We start from the raw sequence: 19,872 nt of genomic DNA, 5'->3' as shown, positions 1-19,872 counted from the left end.
TGTGTATTTGACCATTCAAGTGCAATAAGCCTATCAAGGGGACACAATTCAGTACTCGTGTCCTGACAGACGGGCAATATGTTTCCTCGTGAAAATAATGCATTCAAACTTTAATTTAATTATAAATAATTCAAATAGATAATTATAATTAATTTTTCTGTGAGACCTTTTCATTTTTGCGGTTAGTTTGCGGTGAAATTGCGAATTATGCAGGATCGCAAAAAAAAAAGAAGTTACATTGTATTCAGTGATCAAGGGATCGCGTAAAAATAGAGGGACTGAATAATGACTTACATTTCGATCTTTATGGTACTGTTTTTTTGTTATGTTTGCAGCTTTAAAGCCTATTTATACCTTTGTTTTTTGTTGTATCTCGAACGCCAAGGTCCTGTGTTTGATTCCCAGGGAATGCATGAACTGATTAAATTTATACCTTGAATGCAATGCAAGTCGCTTTTGATAAAAGAATCTGCCAAATGCATAAATATAAATGTAAATGAAAATAGTGGCGAGGATATTCCTTAAAATTGATTTTCCCCATCCTTCAAAATAATCATTTTTGGGAACATCTGCGCATTACTCTTCCTAAGATTGATATTAAGGTGCAGGACCGGTGTGCCACAGATGCCACCGATCTGTGGAATTCCTCTGATGAACACGGCCTTATCAGACAGTGTCAACGGACCATCATCAAGAGATGAGGAGATTACGAATCAGCCCATCTAACACTATTCATCTCCAACACGACAAGCAGCTCAAAACAACCACAAGATCCACAGCTGCAACCTCTGCCCATGAAGATCAGCAAATCAACAAACCAACAGCTGAATTCATAAACAAAAGCATTCAATATAATGTTTAATGTTCTGAATAAAATGGCTCTATTCAAACATAACAAGATAGTTAAGTATATGAGATGCAATTCTTTATATTGCATTTGGGAGGTGGGGGGGGGGGGGGGGGCATTTCTGAATGAACGCTACATTGGCAAAAAGTGCTTTGCCTCTGGAGCAAATCATTATAATGATGAGCATTATTTTAACAGAATTGGTGTTCGATTCTCTGCAGCATTTGTTACCATAGGAAACAACCCGCGGCCTGGCCTCTGATGTGGAAGTGCCTCCAAAATGGCCTTTTTATCTGCAGTTATTATCCTCATATGTCACTGTCATAGAAACAACACAGCGCAGTGACAGAAAGGGCATGCAGCGTATCAGAATATTGTTTAGAGCGCCGATTATCACCTGCAATGTGCTTTCCAATTGTGTGGAAGGAAAGACGTCTCTAGAGACGGCCCTGATCTCAACAACACTGCACTGAGCACCACGCTTATATAGTTCAGCCAATATTCAGCTTTCAAGCGAGAAGCTTGGGTCTATGAGTGTCATAACTTGTTCAAGTTTGCATTAAACAGAAAGAACTGACAACCTGCATCCCTGACTAAAAAAAATATCCACAAATAAATATAAATTGGGTTTGCAGATATGATCCCGAAGAACACTAAAAACCAAACTACATGCACATAACAAATAGTTTGATGACAAAACAAACAATTATGTATACATTTAATTCTTCAATTATTTACATATTTTAAAAAATCAATTCTCGAGGAAGTCTTACATTTCTTTTTCATTCCAGAAGCAGCTTCACTCGGATGTCACAATTGGGAAGAAAACACAAATCGCAACTTTGTTTCATGCCAAATTTAAATAAATTATATTTTGAACAATAGCCTACATTTAAAATGACACTCTCAGATGAATAATGACGAAGCCTGCTTCAGTCATATTAGTGGCCTAGAAAAAGCAACACCTTGTCCCATATGCCACACCTATGGACTAGCGGCCTTAATTTGTGTGTGATGGTGAAGTTCAAAAGGTCTTTTATCATTTTTATGAGGGGGGCTCACTAGCCTCTTTTTGGTAAATCATAAACTGGTGCAGACATCACACCTATACTACACAAATGTTTTAATCATCACCAAAGTGTGGACTCATAAGAGACCCTCTTGTGGTGGCTGCCATCTTGAGACCACCTGCCATGTTTTGTAGGATTTGTTTTTTAATTAAAATACAAAAACTACAAGCATCCACACTGACAGGTGTCAGTTAAAATGCTCACTGTTTTTTTTGTGTGTGTTTTTTTTGTTTTTGTTTTTTTGTTTTTTTAAGATGAATACGAGCCAGCACAACTAACATACAAATCTTAAGGAGGGTGTGTTGTTCAGTGGGCATCCAAGGTCCAGCCACAACCAAGAAGTCAGCACCAATTGTGCTGTTAAATGTGTTTTGTTTTATGTTTCTATTAAAAGAACAAATATTAGCCAATTAGCATGACTACAAAACAGGATTGAAGAGCCAGATGAAAATAAATCTCATGGTGGTGTGGGAGATATTCTGCCTGAGGTAATATGACACCTGAGATTATAGCTCATAAAAGATAATGGTATAGATGTAATGCAGTGCAAACTAAATAGAACATATTATGATTTTAGAATGCATTTAAGTGAATCTGTATTGAGATTTAAAAAAAAACATTAAGAGGGAATGACTGACCACAGAATGCAACGGGTATGACGGACGGACGGACGGACGGACGGATGGATGGGTATGACGGATGGATGGACGGATGGGTATGACGGATGGATGGACGGACGGACGGATGGATGGACGGATGGGTATGACGGATGGATGGATGGATGGGTATGACGGATGGATGGACGGATGGGTATGACGGATGGATGGACGGATGGGTATGACGGATGGACGGACGGACGGACGGATGGATGGACGGATGGGTATGACGGATGGATGGACGGATGGATGGACGGATGGTATGACAGATGGATGGACGGATGGGTATGACGGATGGATGGACGGATGGGTATGACGGATGGATGGGTATGACGGATGGACGGACGGATGGATGGGTATGACGGATGGACTGACGGATGGATGGACGGACGGATGGATGGATGGGTATGACGGATGGATGGACGGATGGATGGACGGATGGATGGATGGGTATGACGGATGGATGGATGGATGGGTATGACGGATGGATGGATGGGTATGACGGATGGATGGACGGACGGACGGATGGATGGACGGATGGGTATGACGGATGGATGGATGGATGGGTATGACGGATGGATGGACGGATGGGTATGACGGATGGATGGACGGATGGGTATGACGGATGGATGGATGGACGGACAGATGGACGGATGGATGGACGGATGGGTATGACAGATGGATGGACGGATGGGTATGACGGATGGATGGACGGATGGGTATGACGGATGGATGGGTATGACGGATGGACGGACGGATGGATGGGTATGACGGATGGACGGGTATGACGGATGGACGGACGGATGGATGGATGGGTATGACGGATGGATGGATGGGTATGACGGATGGATGGACGGATGGATGGATGGGTATGACGGATGGATGGATGGATGGATGGGTATGACGGATGGATGGATGGGTATGACGGATGGATGGATGGGTATGACGGATGGATGGACGGATGGGATGGATTATTCAGAGAGTCTATATATGCGGATGGGATGGACTATTCAGAGAGTCTATATATGCAGTTGCCATCTCTCAAATGCTATTTTTTAAAATCTGAAAATAATTTTGAAGCTTTATCCAAAGCAGTCCTATACATTCAATTCAATTGCAAACCACAGCATTGGTCAAATCACCAGCACTCTCACTTCGGACAGTAAATGGCCTTTGAATTAGCCTTTATCTTCCTTTGAACTGTGGTCAATTGAATCCAGCCAGCAGTCCTGTGGGACTCCAGACGTTTTGATGATATCGGACTTCCTGAGTAATAGTGCTTGTGCCGTGACATGCTTCACCTAAAGGCCCCACCACACAGGACACTGCTCTATAAAAGCCATTTTAGAAAACATTTGCACTTGATGGTGGGAGACTAGTAAATCAATTATCCACTGGCCTATAAACTAGCAAGTGCATCTTTTCAGTTTCCATCTGTTCGGAAGGTCAAGTAGGGATTAAAAGACTAACATCATGGAAGAAAGAACTGGAAATTAGGGATGCACAAATATTAAAATATATTCTGGCTAAGAACGAGCCATGATAATCAGGCAATTATTTAAGTAATGTCTGATAACTGATATATCGTTGATATTAAAATACTATTTTGAATACAAAATTTAATTACAAGATATTATTACATTATAAAGCAAATGAATATCATTTTGAGATTTACTAAAGATTACTGTTAACAGTGCAGACAACATTCAAAATGTTGGGAAGATATTTTTTTTTAATGATTTAGAAAGAAGTCTCTTCAAGAAGTCTCTGCACACATTGGCTTGGTTTATTTGTTCAAAAATACAGTAAAAACAATTATCCCGTGAAATAATATATTTTATATATATAGTGAGATCGAAGCTGAATTTTCAATATCATGATGTTTTACTGCTCAAGAAACATTTCTTATTATTATCAATGTTGAAAACTGTTTAGAGGGATATTTCACCCAAAAATGAAAATTCTGTCATCATTTACTCACCCTCAAGTTGTTCCAAACCTGTATGAATTTCTTTCTTCTACTGAACACAAAAGAAGATATTTCGAAGAATGTCGGTAACCAAAGAGTTAATGGGCTACATTGTCTTCCATAGTATTAGTAATTAAAGCTGCAATCGGCAATTTTTTTTTAATCATATTCACTGAAACCAACACTATGCTCTGACAGAACAACATCAATCAGCCGGTTTTAGAAAAAACACCTCACTTTCTACCTCCATCTAGAGCCTGTTATTTGTTTTGCAAAAATCCACCGCTCCCGTTCTTCTGGTCCAATCAGCGCAGGGCTGTGTGAGATCTGACTGTCAATCACAGTTCGAGCACACGCCACAAATCCCCCCCCCTCGGGCACGTTACAATATACACACACTGACGAGCACGAACTTGATGGGAGGGTGCTCGTGGAAGTGGGGGAGGGGCATGAGAGTTGTAAACATTCAAAAGTTAGGCTAAGTGCCCTCAATCTGCCAGACTTGCCGACTTCAGCTTTAATAATTAACTATTATTGGAACAACTTGAGGGTGAGTAAATGTGACCCTGGATCACAAAACCATTCTTAAGTAGCACGTGTATATGTGGGAATATCCAACAATACATTGTATGGGTCAAAATTATAAATTTTTCTTTTATGCCAAAAATCATTAGGATATTAAGTCAAGATCATGTTCCATGAAGATATTTTGTAAATTTCCTACCGTAAATGTAAAAAACATTTATTTTTGTGAGTGAATGCAGTGAATGTGAGTGAATGGATTTTCTCAATGTTTCGATTTTTTGCACCCTCAGATTCCAGATTTTCAAATAGCTGTATCTCGGTCAAATATTGTCCTATCCTAACAAACCATATATCAATGGAAAGCTTACTTATTCGGATTTCATGTGATGTATAAATCTCAATTTCAAAAAAATGACCCATATGACTGGTTTTGTCATCCAAGGTCACAAATGATCAATTTTCATTCGTGAGTCAACTATCCCTTTAAATGTTTTTTGTGGAAACCGTGATACTTTACATTTTTTCAAACATTTAATTTGAAGTAGAAATCTTTTGTAGCATAATAAATGTTTTTCATTCATTTTATCAATTTAATGTGTCATTACTAAATAAAAGTTTTAATTTCTTTCTTTGGGCTCTTAGCTAATATTGGCCATTAGCTTAAACCATATGAGAGCTGGCACTAAAATGTTCCGCTTACCCTAGATGTGAAGTTGTTATGAATACCCAGGCAGAAGGCCAAAGGTGCTTCGTTTTGCTCTGGCCACATGTTGGAGAGGAAAATGTGCCGATATGGAGAAATAATTCACAGCAGTCTCTGATGGCTCATCCTCAGATTTTGGCAGGTTGAGAATCTGGCAACAATTTAACTTCAACAAAGAAAATAAATACATCTTAACTGAAGTTGGACAAGAAAAACTTAAAAACTGCACCGGGTAAACTTCAGTATGGAGCAATCAATCAAATGTACAATCAGATCCAATAAATGCATGCTGAACTTTAAGAGCGGCAAGAAAAATAAACATGTGCCACTCCAATTGTACTAAACAGCTTGATGCAAAGCAGAAACTCAAATGAACCCCCAAAATGTAGACGGGAGTCAAATTCCCTGCATTTTGAAGTTCTCCCCTTTGACCCGTTTCATGCCACCTCTATATTCTGTTCTCCATCCACCATTTACCCCACAGCCGTCCTTCCTGTGTCTACAGAGAGCGGAGCGTTTGCTTGAATCTCAGCATTAATAATTCATTGTTTTCGGCGGACACAGTGAATACCAATTCCTTCATATTGCAAGGCACAATCATCAAGGCTGATTGCGGCACCTAAGGTCATTAACTCCATCCTGGGCGACGTGCCTACGAATGTAAATGGCCCGCAAAGGGCTGCTGACACTGAGGTTACGCTTTCAACCTGTTAGTCTGTCCATCTAAACCTCTGCCGGCCAGATGAGGGGAAGGGGGAAATTGCATTGAGCGCTCCTTCCGTTTATTATTCGTTTTTCTCCTTCGCTCTGTGAAAAACATGAATTATGGCTTTCGCCCCAGTAAGAAGAAAACAGTCACGATGGCCCCGTTACTCGCAAGGTGCCATAGCAACGGTGAACACTGAAATTATTATCTGAAATAGCAGTGCAATATACGAAATCAAATATTCCCCAATGGCCTGGATGTCTAGGGCATAACAATAACACTGCTAAAAGATGTAAGTTGCCTGAGATCTGAAGCTTTTTGCAGGTTAAATACTGCTAGAACAATAACCTCCATGGCAATTTATATCCCTCCAGCTGTGCGGATGTTCCCTGAGGAATCAGAAGCCAGACAGCAGGTGCTACAAGCTGCCTAACTTTAGGAAGGTCACAGAAACAGCTTGGGCATGCTTTGAAAATATGTTCATAGAGAAAACTTTAAACATGAAGCATTTCCTGTCCACTACTAAATTGACTTTTTTAAAGACGGTATGTACTGTAAAGCATGCTGCCTGGGGAATACGTTCTGGTCTAGACCAAGCAATTCTATTCTCTTGTGCCAAATGTATGATTCCAGTATGGGACACTGGGTAAGGTATCTGCAGCTGACACACTGAAGAGCCCTTCATTTTGCTGAGGAGACCCCTAACACATTGGACATGGCACTGAGCACACTGCTGATCTATGTCTGATCCAATTGACTGTTGGGTTTCAACCCCCTGCATCACTATGGGCTATTAAGTGGCCTGTCGGAAGAAAAATGGCTCTGCTGGTCCCAGAGTAGTGCAATTGGATCAGCAATTTCTGCCCACTGTTGTCCCATAACACTGCGACTAAGTTAATTTCCTGTGGGAAAAAACACTCAAGTGAAAAATAAGCAATAAATAAATACCAAAAATGAAAGCAGTCCCACTAGATGCATGAGCCAGCACTGTTAGCTTTTGTCATGTCTTATCGGTATTAAAAAATAAATCTTCAGCAGGACAGTTGAATTTGGTGCGGTCGTTTAATTTAGAGATGATGGCTTAGCATTAGAGATAAAACGCTCGACCGACAAATCGGAACTGACCATATAAATATTTATTTAATTGAGGGTGGGGGTTTATATCAATATATCTCTGAAGGGAACTGATTGTGTTGATGCATTTTTTTTCCTCTTCCCTCCGTATAATGGCTATTAAAGTAGCGTTTATAAGCGCAGTGCTGTTTGTGTACAGCTTGTACAAAGGAAACACTGCTCTTCCATAAACATCTACTGCTTATTCCATAAGCGTATACACCTACTGTCAAAGAGTGAATTTTCATTTTAATTCAGTCTGTCTGCTGTTTTTGTTTTGTGCAGATGTTTATTGCAGAATTATTTCACAACGCTAAAGTCAGACTATTTTGTTTTTGCTTTAAATCTTGAAATTATACCAATCTAATTTAACTCAAAAACAACTGGGACCCGTTTCAATAAGGAGGTTACACCAACTCGGAGTTAAAACTTGAACTCTGAGTTGACTTACCCTGAGATGGGAAACTGAGTTTTCGGTTTCAGAACAGCTAAAATGATTAAGTTCAATCAACTCTAAGTTGACTGACTCTGAGTTAAGCGTGTGCACCACAACTATAAAAAGCCATTATCAATGGAGCACAGATATTATGAGTCACCATGGTAACAGCGCCAGACAAAAAGAGGTCTGCATATTTCGCACTAGCAGTACGCAAACATTTTTTTTTTAAGCAACAGGGCAGCAGCAGCGATCGAGAGAGTTAGTTTGGGAGAAAATAGTTGCTCGAGTCAATGCGTAAGTTTACATTTTAATTACTGTTATACAGTGTTGGGTGCAATTACCAAGTACTCTAAATAACGTAATTTAATTAAAGGGATTACTCTTAATTCTTCTGTAATATAAAGTAAAATATGATGTTATTGCATCAAATACTGCATAGACTATAGAACAATTCTGTATAAAACAACAGTGGATTTAACATAACATTTTTTAAAGGTTTATTTTTAATGTAACCTTCTCTCTCTACACACTTTGGTCAATTCAAGAATAATTCATGCAATTGTATATTGTTCATTTGAAAGCATTAAAAGCGCAGTTTACTGTCTCTTTTTGTATTTTTCAATTGGTTGAGGCTGATATGGGATTTATGAAGTAATTAGTAATAAGTAGACCAATACTTTCTAGAGATAGTAATTATTACATTAATCACTGTTGAATATGTCATTTGTAGTTAGTACTTAATAACTATTTTAGAGTAACTTACCTAACTGTTATAATACCAGAGGTGAAACTGGAAGAACAGTATGTTATTCAACCTAATTTTAATTTTCATGTAGGTGCAATCCTGCAGGCATTAAAAGAAAATAGCAGCTGAAAATAAAATATAAAAACATAATTCAGTCAGGTAAGGCTTGAGCATATCATGGATGTAGGCTACCTGACTTTACAAACATTTGCATATTAAATAACTACATTTTTAAATAATTAAATTTTTGACATATGTCTAATTAACACAATTAAATGTTTATTCTCATTTGACTTCTACTCAGCCAACAGAAAGAAGGAAGAGGCTCGCAAAGATGGAGATGGAGATGCAGAGGAGATGGAGATGCAGAGGAGATGGAGATGCAGAGGAGATGGAGATGCAGAGGAGATGGAGATGCAGAGGAGATGGAGATGCAGATGGAGATGCAGAGGAGATGGAGATGCAGAGGAGATGGAGATGCAGAGGAGATGGAGATGCAGATGGAGATGCAGAGGAGATGGAGATGCAGAGGAGATGGAGATGCAGAGGAGATGGAGATGCAGATGGAGATGGAGATGCAGAGGAGATGGAGATGCAGAGGAGATGGAGATGCAGAGGAGATGGACATGCAGAGGAGATACAGATGCAGAGGAGATGGAGATGCAGAGGAGATGAACATGCAGAGGAGATGGAGATGCAGAGGAGATAGAGATGCAGAGGAGATGGAGATGCAGAGGAGATGGAGATGCAGAGGAGATGGAGATGCAGAGGAGATGGAGATGCAGATGGAGATGCAGAGGAGATGGAGATGCAGATGCAGAGGAGATGGAGATGCAGATGAGATGGAGATGTAGAGGAGACGGATATGCAGAGGAGATGGAGATGAAGATGCAGAGATGGAGATGCAGAGGAGATGGAGATGAAGATGCAGAGGAGATGGAGATGAAGATGCAGAGATGGAGATGCAGAGGAGATGGAGATGCAGATGGATATGCAGAGGTGATGGAGATGCAGATGGATATGCAGAGGTGATGGAGATGCAGAGGAGATGGATATGCAGAGGAGATGGAGATGCAGAGGAGATGTAGATGCAGACGGAGATGGAGCTGGAGATGGAGATGCAGATGCAGAGGAGATGGAGATGCAGATGAGATGGAGATGTAGAGGAGATGCAGAGGAGATGGAGATGAAGATGCAGAGGAGATGGAGATGCAGAGGAGATGGAGATGAAGATGCAGAGGAGATGCAGAGGAGATGGAGATGCAGAGGAGATGGAGATGCAGATGGAGATGCAGAGGAGATGGAGACGCAGAGGAGATGGAGATGCAGAGGAGTTGCAGATGAGATGGAGATGTAGATGAAGATGCAGAGGAGATAGAAATGCAGAGGAGATGGAGATGAAGATGCAGAGGAGATGCAGAGGAGATGGAGATGCAGAGGAGATGCAGAGGAGATGGAGATGCAGAGGAGATGGAGATGCAGAGGAGATGGAGATGCAGAGGAGATGGAGAGGAGATGCAGATAAGATGGAGATGTAGAGGAGATGGAGATGCAGAGGAGATGGAGATGAAGATGCAGAGGAGATGGAGATGCAGAGGAGATGGAGATGAACATGCAGAGGAGATGCAGAGGAGAAGGAGATGCAGAGGAGATGCAGATGGAGATGCAGAGGAGATGGAGACACAGAGGAGATGGAGACGCAGAGGAGATGGAGATGCAGAGGAGATGGAGATCCAGATGGAGATGCAGAGGAGATGGAGATGAATATGGAGATGGAGATGCAGAGGAGATGGAGATGCAGATGGAGATGCAGAGGAGATGGAGATGCAGATGGAGATGCAGAGGAGATGGAGATGCAGAGGAGATGGAGATGCAGATGCAGATGGAGATGGAGAGGGGATGGAGATGCAGAGGAGATGGAGATGCAGAGGAGATGGAGCTGCAGAGGAGATGGAGCTGCAGAGGAGATGGAGATGCAGAGGAGATGGAGATGCAGAGGAGATGGAGATGGAGATGCAGAGGAGATGAAGATAGAGATGCAGATGGAGATGCAGAGGAGATGGAGATGCAGATGAGATGGAGATGCAGAGGAGATGGAAATGCAGAAGAGATGGAGATGGAGATGGAAATGCAGAAGAGATGGAGATGGAGATAGAAATGCAGAGGAGATGGAGAGGAGATGCAGAGGAGAGGGAGATGCAGAGGAGATGGAGATGCAGAGGAGATGGAGATGCAGAGGAGATGGAGATGCAGATGGAAATGCAGAGGAGATGGAGATGGAGATGCAGATGAGATGGAGATGCAGATGGAGATGCAGAGGAGATGGAGATGGAGATGCAGAGGAGATGGAGATGCAGAGGAGACGGAGATGCAGAGAAGATGGAGATGGAGATGCAGAGATGGAGATGCAGAGGAGATGGAGATGCAGATGGAGATGGAGATGCAGATGGAGATGGAGATGCAGATGGAGATGCAGAGGAGATGGAGATGCAGATGGAGATGCAGATAAGATGGAGATGCAGAGGAGATGGAGATGCAGAGGAGATGCAGATGCAGAGGAGATGGAGATGCAGAGTAGATGCAGAGGAGATGGAGATGCAGAGGAGATGGAGATGCAGAAGAGATGGAGATGCAGAGGAGATGGAGATGCAGATGGAGATGGAGATGCAGAGGAGATGGAGATGCAGATGCAGATGGATATGGAGATGCAGAGGAGATGGAGATGCAGAGGAGATGCAGATGCAGATGGAGATGCAGAGGAGATGGAGATGCAGAGGAGATGGAGATGCAGATGGAGATGCAGAGGAGATGGAGATGCAGATGAGATGGAGATGCAGAGGAGATGGAGATGCAGAGGAGATGGAGATGAAGATGCAGAGGAGATGGAGATGCAGAGGAGATGGAGATCCAGATGGAGATGCAGAGGAGATGGAGATGCAGATGGAGATGCAGACGAGATGGAGATGCAGAGGAGATGGAGATGCAGAGGAGATGGAGATGCAGATGGAGATGCAGAGGAGATGGAGATGCAGAGGAGATGGAGATGCAGAGGAGATGGAGACGCAGAGGAGATGGAGACGCAGAGGAGATGGAGACGCAGAGGAGATGGAGACGCAGAGGAGTTGCAGATGAGATGGAGATGTAGATGAAGATGCAGAGGAGATAGAAATGCAGAGGAGATGGAGATGAAGATGCAGAGGAGATGCAGAGGAGATGGAGATGCAGAGGAGATGGAGATGCAGATGGAGATGCAGAGGAGATGGAGATGGAGATGGAAATGCAGAGGAGATGGAGAGGAGATGCAGAGGAGAGGGAGATGCAGAGGAGATGGAGATGGAGATGCAGAGGAGATGGAGATGGAGATGCAGAGGAGATGGAGATGCAGATGGAGATGCAGAGGAGATGGAGATGCAGATGAGATGGAGATGCAGATGGAGATGCAGAGGAGATGTAGATGCAGAGGAGATGGAGATGGAGATGGAGATGCAGAGGAGATGGAGATGCAGAGGAGACGGAGATGCAGAGGAGATGTAGATGCAGAGAAGATGGAGATGGAGATGCAGAGATGGAGATGCAGAGGAGATGGAGATGCAGATGGAGATGCAGAGGAGATGGAGATGCAGATGGAGATGCAGATAAGATGGAGATGCAGAGGAGATGGAGATGCAGAGGAGATGCAGATGCAGAGGAGATGGAGATGCAGAGTAGATGCAGAGGAGATGGAGATGCAGAGGAGATGGAGATGCAGAAGAGATGGAGATGCATAGGAGATGGAGATGCAGATGGAGATGGAGATGCAGAGGAGATGGAGATGCAGATGCAGATGGAGATGGAGATGCAGAGGAGATGGAGATGCAGAGGAGATGGAGATGCAGAGGAGATGGAGATGCAGAGGAGATGGAGATGCAGAGGAGATGCAGGTGCAGATGGAGATGCAGTGGTGATGGAGATGCAGATGGAGATGCAGAGGAGATGGAGATGCAGATGAGATGGAGATGCAGAGGAGATGGAGATGCAGAGGAGATGGAGATGAAGATGCAGAGGAGATGGAGATGCAGAGGAGATGGAGATCCAGATGGAGATGCAGAGGAGATGGAGATGCAGATGGAGATGCAGACGAGATGGAGATGCAGAGGAGATGGAGATGCAGAGGAGATGGAGATGCAGAGGAGATGGAGATGCAGATGGAGATGCAGAGGAGATGGAGATGCAGATGGAGATGCAGAGGAGATGGAGATGCAGATGCAGATGGAGATGGATATGCAGAGGAGATGGAGATGCAGAGGAGATGGAGATGCAGAGGATATGGAGATGCAGAGGAGATGGAGATGCAGATGGAGATGCAGAGATGTAGATGCAGAGGAGATGGAGATGGAGATGCAGAGGAGATGGAGATGCAGAGGAGATGGAGATGCAGAGGAGATGGAGATGCAGAGGAGATGGAGATGCAGATGGAGATGGAGATGCAGAGGAGATGGAGATGCAGAGGAGATGGAGATGCAGAGGAGATGGAGATGCAGATGGAGATGGATATGCAGAGGAGATGGAGATGCAGAGGAGATGGAGATGCAGAGGAGATGGAGATGCAGATGGAGATGCAGAGGAGATGGAGATGCAGAGGATATGGAGATGCAGATGGAGATGCAGAGGAGATGGAGATGCAGAGGATATGGAGATGCAGATGGAGATGGAGATGCAGAGGAGATGCAGAGGAGATGGAGATGCAGAGATGTAGATGCAGAGGAGATGGAGATGCAGAGGAGATGGAGATGCAGAGGAGATGGAGATGCAGAGGAGATGCAGATGGAGATGGAGATGCAGAGGAGATGGAGATGCAGAGGAGATGGAGAGGAGATGGAGATGCAGAGGAGATGGAGATGCAGATGGAGATGCAGAGGAGATGGAGATGCAGAGGAGATGGAGATGCAGATGCAGATGGAGATGGATATGCAGAGGAGATGGAGATGCAGAGGAGATGGAGATGCAGAGGAGATGGAGATGCAGATGGAGATGCAGAGGAGATGGAGATGCAGAGGATATGGAGATGCAGAGGAGATGGAGATGGAGATGGAGATGCAGATGGATATGCAGATGGAGATGCAGAGATGTAGATGCAGAGGAGATGGAGATGGAGATGCAGAGGAGATGGAGATGCAGAGGAGATGGAGATGCAGATGGATATGCAGAGGAGATGGAGATGCAGAGGAGATGGAGATGCAGATGGAGATGAAGAGGAGATGGAGATGCAGAGGATATGGAGATGCAGAGGAGATGGAGATGCAGATGGAGATGCAGAGGAGATAGAGATGCAGAGGATATGGAGATGCAGATGGAGATGGAGATGCAGAGGAGATGCAGAGGAGATGGAGATGCAGAGATGTAGATGCAGAGGAGATGGAGATGGAGATGCAGAGGAGATGGAGATGGAGATGCAGAGGAGATGGAGATGGAGATGCAGAGGAGATGGAGATGGAGATGCAGAGGAGATGGAGACGCAGAGGAGATGGAGATGCAGAGGAGATGGAGATGGAGATGCAGAGGAGATGGAGATGCAGAGGAGATGGAGATGCAGAGGAGATGGAGATGCAGATGGATATGGAGATGCAGAGGAGATGGAGATGGAGATGCAGAGGAGATGGAGATGGCCCTGAGCCTGAATGCTGGAAGGCCAGTGGCTGAGGGAATTCCTGGAGGGACTTCATCAGAGCCAATCACTCCCGAAGATTCAAGTGCCTTCATAATATGTAAGAGGTCTGCATACGTGTTATTTTTAATATAGGCTGTTTTTGATATTTCCATATATTTTACTTTGGGTTAGGATTTTTTGTTGCTCCCAACAGATTCTGATGGTAATATCTGTCTTTTGGAGCCTCCTGTCCCAACAGAACCCCAGACAGTTGTAGGTAGCCTACTCAATACACCAGAAATTATGACAAATAGTATTATAAAATGTGCTCAACCAAATGCTCATCTTCACAGGACGATGAGGATGAAGAAACAGTTTCTGCTGCCACAGAGAGGCCTACAGAGGAAATGTTAATATTATGTGTCTACACATCAAACAATCTACACATTCACATTTCTTCACATTATTTATGTGGAGTAGCCTATAGAATCTAAGTTTATTTCTAAGTATAAACGGATATTCTTATCTCTCCCCGTCCTCAGAGTGCAGAAGAACAGCAGGAGGAAGGTCCATCAACTTCTGGTGCACAGATGAACACAGTTCAGTGATTTTCAGTGAATGCCACAGTTTAATTCTGTAGAATTTGTTTAGAACTACATGATGTAACACTAATCTACTGTATTTTCAGTTGCCAGTTAAGGAGTTGTATAGACTTCATCTTATTAAAAAAATTGTGGGGAAAAAACGCAATGAATAAATGTACCGAAAGAATGAATGAGGTGTTTAAACACCGCTTCCTCTTTAAAAAAGGTGAGTAGACCGAAATAAACTCTGGGTTTACGGAAGTAAACCTGCTCCCGACCAGGTTAGGTTCCCAGAGTAAGTTACCATGGTAACTGACTCTGAGTATAAGTTACCTCTCTTTCAGAAACGGGCTTGACTTACCCTGCTTTCTCAGGTTTGACTTGCCTCCCATTCTGAAACAGAAAACCCAGAGTTTCCCTCATTTCAGGGTTAAAATACTCAGAGTTTTCACTTAACCTCCTTTCTGAAACAGGCCCCTGCTCATGCTATGTGTGTAGAACCTTTGTTTGGGTCATTGTTGCCTTTAATTTCAAATGGCTACAGATATTTTTTTTGTCCAAGGTCTGTTTTGGCATCCAATGTCAAGACACTCTTGCTTACTGGAATTCTAGGATTCATTGCAACCGCCAAGACACAATTCATTAAAGATTTACTGTTTAGTGAGATGCTGGCCACCCCGACTATTGTAATATGATTCAGGGCCATCATCACTAAACTTGATGACCTCTTTGTACGGGACCTTCATTCTAAAATATAAGGCATTCTAAAATATAAGGCAGTTTTGTAAACAACAACCCATGTATACTGTAAAAACTAAAATATTAAAAATATGTGCAAAATATTAAAAGGAAAAATTACAAGTTACTAACACTAAACCAAATCCTAACTCTAAAGTAAGCACATGTAGTTAATTAATATTACTCAGTGCTTATTTAAGTAAGTACGTCAACTTAAAGTGTAAAAAATAAAAATAATAAAAAATATTAGACCAAAATTATCTCCTGATGACGGCCCTGTGCGAGGTCAGATAAAGAAAGTGGCTACTCCATCTTTAGTATCATAATATTTGGATCTTCTGCTACTTTAAAAAGCCAAGACAACTGATCAACACAAGATCAACAGACAAAGACACTAAATCTTCCAACTGTGCTCTAGTGGAGAACTCTTAAACAAGGACTCATCTCCTGATGGAGAAAATTGCCTCATATCCTATAGAAAAATGTTCCCAATCCCCCCGCAGACCAAAAGCGGAGAGTGATAACGAGATCTGAACAGTGAGGGGGAAAAATGATTGGGAACTGAAGAAATCCCCTGTCTTTTCAAGGATCTACACATTATTCATGCTCACACCTCAGTATAATAAAATAATACCTCCCTTTTTATTCATGAAGACAGTCTGGCTGACCCAGATATTTTACGGATGTCTGTGCCTTAAGGGGACTGCATGGATGGGCTAACACAGAGCCACATCACTGTCCAAGATGCAAAAAGTACAACCATTCTAAATAATTACTGTAAAAAATATAAAAAAACAGTCAAATTTAGTGAGACCAAACCCACAGATATGGACTCTTGCTTTCTTCAAGGGACTGAAATAAATGGTTCAATCATACCTGTATTATGTAGAGAATAATAAGCGTTCTTTCTCTACATGTGATCAATGTGTAAACAATGGAATAGCAAAAGATTGAACACCTCAGATTCTTTTAGTTGCAGCTTCCTCGTATCCCGTCTAGAAATGAGAAACAGTATGAAAATTTCATATCACGATTATAGTTGCCAAAATGATCACAATTACCAATATCACAGTTTTGTCAAAACGTGCCACAAAACGTGCTAGAAACACACACACACATTGAAATCAATAATTTCACCAACAAAACCAACAAACAACAAATAAAATTAGCAGAAATATGCATTTTTTGTTTGCATAAACATCACAATAATAACATTAACAGCCAGATTTTGAATGAAGAAAATTTTGACTGGATGACTTACAACATAACATGATATTAAAATGGGAACAGCTCCAACATTCAGGAGAAGCTTTTGTGCATATAGCCTGCATTGTACTCTCTTCTGGAAGCTGTTCTCTGCAAAATGTGCAGTGCACAGACAAATGTTGGGGTTATAATGTTCAGGAACAGTGTTAAAAATAAATGAACCACTCGTCAGCCTTAGGACAAAATTTATCCGGGGTGGAAAAAACTGCGACAACCCTCTTCATCTTCTCTAGCGCAGCTTAACCAGGGCATTGCCAACTTTTTAACTTATTCAGTGGGCGGGATTATTTAAATGAGGATCATTATGACTTCATAAGACCTGGAAAAAGTGTGTTGTATAGTCCAAACGAGCCGTTCATTGTAATTCTTGAAAAGTGGGATTCTGTTAAATAAAATATCTCCCTTTAGAGTGGACTTTGTAACCTTGCAGATCTTTTTTATCCTCAAACAGCAACATTACACACCAACTAAAGTTCGGCATGAAATGGAAGTTGCCATATTTTTCTTCCCTGTGATGTATATCCGAGAGTAACAGCTTGCTGAACAAAAAAAAAAAAATGTTGGGTGGGACTTGATTTTGTCCATGGGTAATTGATTGGCTGGTTGTGGTTTGCTATTGGTGGATCTAATGTGTGTGACAAGCTGCCCCGCCCTCGTGCCAATAAACACAACATCAGTGAAGAGATGTCACTGCAAAAGAGCGAGGGGAAGTTATTTTGATAAAAGATTATGAGGGCACATGAATTTAAAAAATATATGATTATGTGCACGGATAAATCATTTATAATAAATACTGCAATATTTCATTGAAAAAATAAGAATTGCCCATTTTGATTTCATGGTGACTTTACACTAGTCACGCTTTAACGTGACTTTGAGTTTTTCAAAACAAGGTAATCAAATGCGGTTTTAATGATAATTAACATATGAAATGGTAATACTAATCGTCGAGAAAGCTATTGTGGTTTATTGTCAAACCGGTAACCGTTTCATCCCTAGTCTTGTATAAGCTGTAGGCTGTCAAGGCCGGCAGTGTCCAGGCACCTTATCTTGCTGAGGAACGTGCTGGAATGTACTGTCTTTGTTGGCAGGATGATGGAGAGAGCGCCTGCCTCCCAAGATAAACAACTCCTCTGTAGTCTGTGATGCTTACCTAGCCCTCGCTTTGCTGCTGGCATTGCACAGGCGGCTTCCAGCGTGATTAGCAGCCAGAGCTCTGCTGGGAAGAGCCGGCCACCCTCATTCAGAAACACTGGCACAGTGAGTGGGTGGAGACTCAGGAACATGTGAAGATGCTTGATTTACTGTATGTTGCTCACTTCAAATTAAAGACTTCCGCTTTGTCACTGTCAATGCCCTTTACAAGGCAACAAAAAAGACTGCATTAACATTTTTGTCTTCATATTTACTCATCTCCAAAACAGATATGGGGCAGCAAGGACTTTAATTTGTAACAATATCTACCCAGGTGCTGGTGAGTAGCAGGAGCCCTTGCTCCACTGGTTGGGACAGACAATTTTTGCAACTCAACCAATTATTGATTAATAAAATCTAGAGAAACACAACATATCGGTACCCTATTGGTCACTGGTAGATATTAGACATTTTTAGTTCATTGGTATCGGGCAATATTGTACAGACTGTGCTCATGCTAATTTTCATATTTTTGCATGAAAGATTACCTTTGACATTGTCTAACTCTCACTTAAAAGTAAAAATTTTATAAAATTTGTCAATGTAAAAAAGTACAATTCATAATGAAATTCCAATGATCAAAAATGTACACTGCCGTTCAAAAGTTTAAGAATTTCTTAAAATAAATTAAATCAATTCAGCAGACACATTAAAATGCTTAAAAGCGACAGTAAAGAATTTAAACTGTTACAAAAGATTGCTGTTCTTCTGAACTTTCTATTTATTCAAGAATCCTGAAATAAATGCATATACATTTGCTGAAAAACAGTTTTCAACATTGATAATAAGAAACGTTTTAAATTTAAAATAAGCTACAGCTTTACTATCAATGAATCTACTTTATTTTTTAACATCCAGCACAAGAAACATTTGTAAACAAACCAAAAACTCTAGTAAGGGTTTATAAATAATCAATTTAGCCAATAAAATCGGCAGTAATTTGGATGAGAAACTACTACTACTCTCCGGAAGACGTTATATAAGGCAAAGAAGAATATAAAAAATAAACATTTTTACCCACCGCGATTGGATATATTAACCAAAATAATAAGGTTAAATGACCTGAGATGGTTGATTTTTTCCCCTACTTTATTTCTTATGGTGTTGGTGGTTTTAAGACGTGTGTTGTATAGTGTGGTTTGTATTGCTTGTGTGGTCAAAGATAAATGTCAAACTTGGTTAACAAAGGTGTATTGTATTTCCTCAAGAAATGTGTTGTTTAATGAAATAAGTTGCAAGTGCCTTTTTATAACTTCAATAAGTGTGCAGTTGCTTTGCTACTTGAATCAGTGTGTGGACTCTGTTCCAGTTTTGTCATTCATACATCTGTTATACCAATAGTAGCAATTTCAAAGTGGTACACAATGGGCACAGCAATTAATTAATGGTGTCTACTGAGAGTTTAGCACAGACAAACTGACAACTCATCAGTAGCCACTAAACTGTATCATCCAACGCTGTCAAGCAATTATCAAGTAGGCCTGAAATGCAGGTGTAGTATTATCAGAGCAGTGCAGATAAATGTGTCTGAACTAGTCCGAATCACCAGAATAATTTAGCGGGAATTTCAGAAATCATGATACATAGTCATGGTCCGATCTATGTCACAACAAAAAAACTGCAATTGTACTTTTAATTGAAAGTGGTACTGACACTTTTTTCATGTTAATACTGTAAAGCTGCTGCTTTAA

The 19,872-nt window shown here is 41.6% G+C and overlaps 1 protein-coding gene and 1 long non-coding RNA gene across 5 annotated transcripts in view; one reads left to right on the top strand and one right to left on the bottom strand.

Annotated features, from left to right (window-relative positions):
• enox2 (ecto-NOX disulfide-thiol exchanger 2) overlaps positions 1-19,872 on the bottom strand; it is a 280,102-nt gene that overhangs the window by 226,180 nt on the left and 34,050 nt on the right. The gene's annotated exons all lie outside the window — the stretch shown is intronic.
• LOC143744413 (uncharacterized) overlaps positions 8,283-19,872 on the top strand; it is a 396,113-nt gene continuing 384,523 nt past the window's right edge. Inside the window, exon 1 of one of the 2 annotated variants that reach the window (XR_013205843.1) lies at positions 8,283-8,322. This is a non-coding gene — a long non-coding RNA (uncharacterized LOC143744413). Of the gene's footprint in view, positions 8,323-14,613; positions 14,673-19,872 lie in introns of those variants that run through there. The other variant, XR_013205844.1, reaches the window with a different exon arrangement.

Source organism: Siphateles boraxobius, unplaced genomic scaffold (assembly GCF_051911475.1).
Source record: "Siphateles boraxobius isolate OS27281-9 unplaced genomic scaffold, OSU_SipBor_1 2, whole genome shotgun sequence".
NCBI lineage: Eukaryota > Metazoa > Chordata > Actinopteri > Cypriniformes > Leuciscidae > Siphateles > Siphateles boraxobius.
This window is presented reverse-complemented; position numbering and strand designations above follow the sequence as displayed.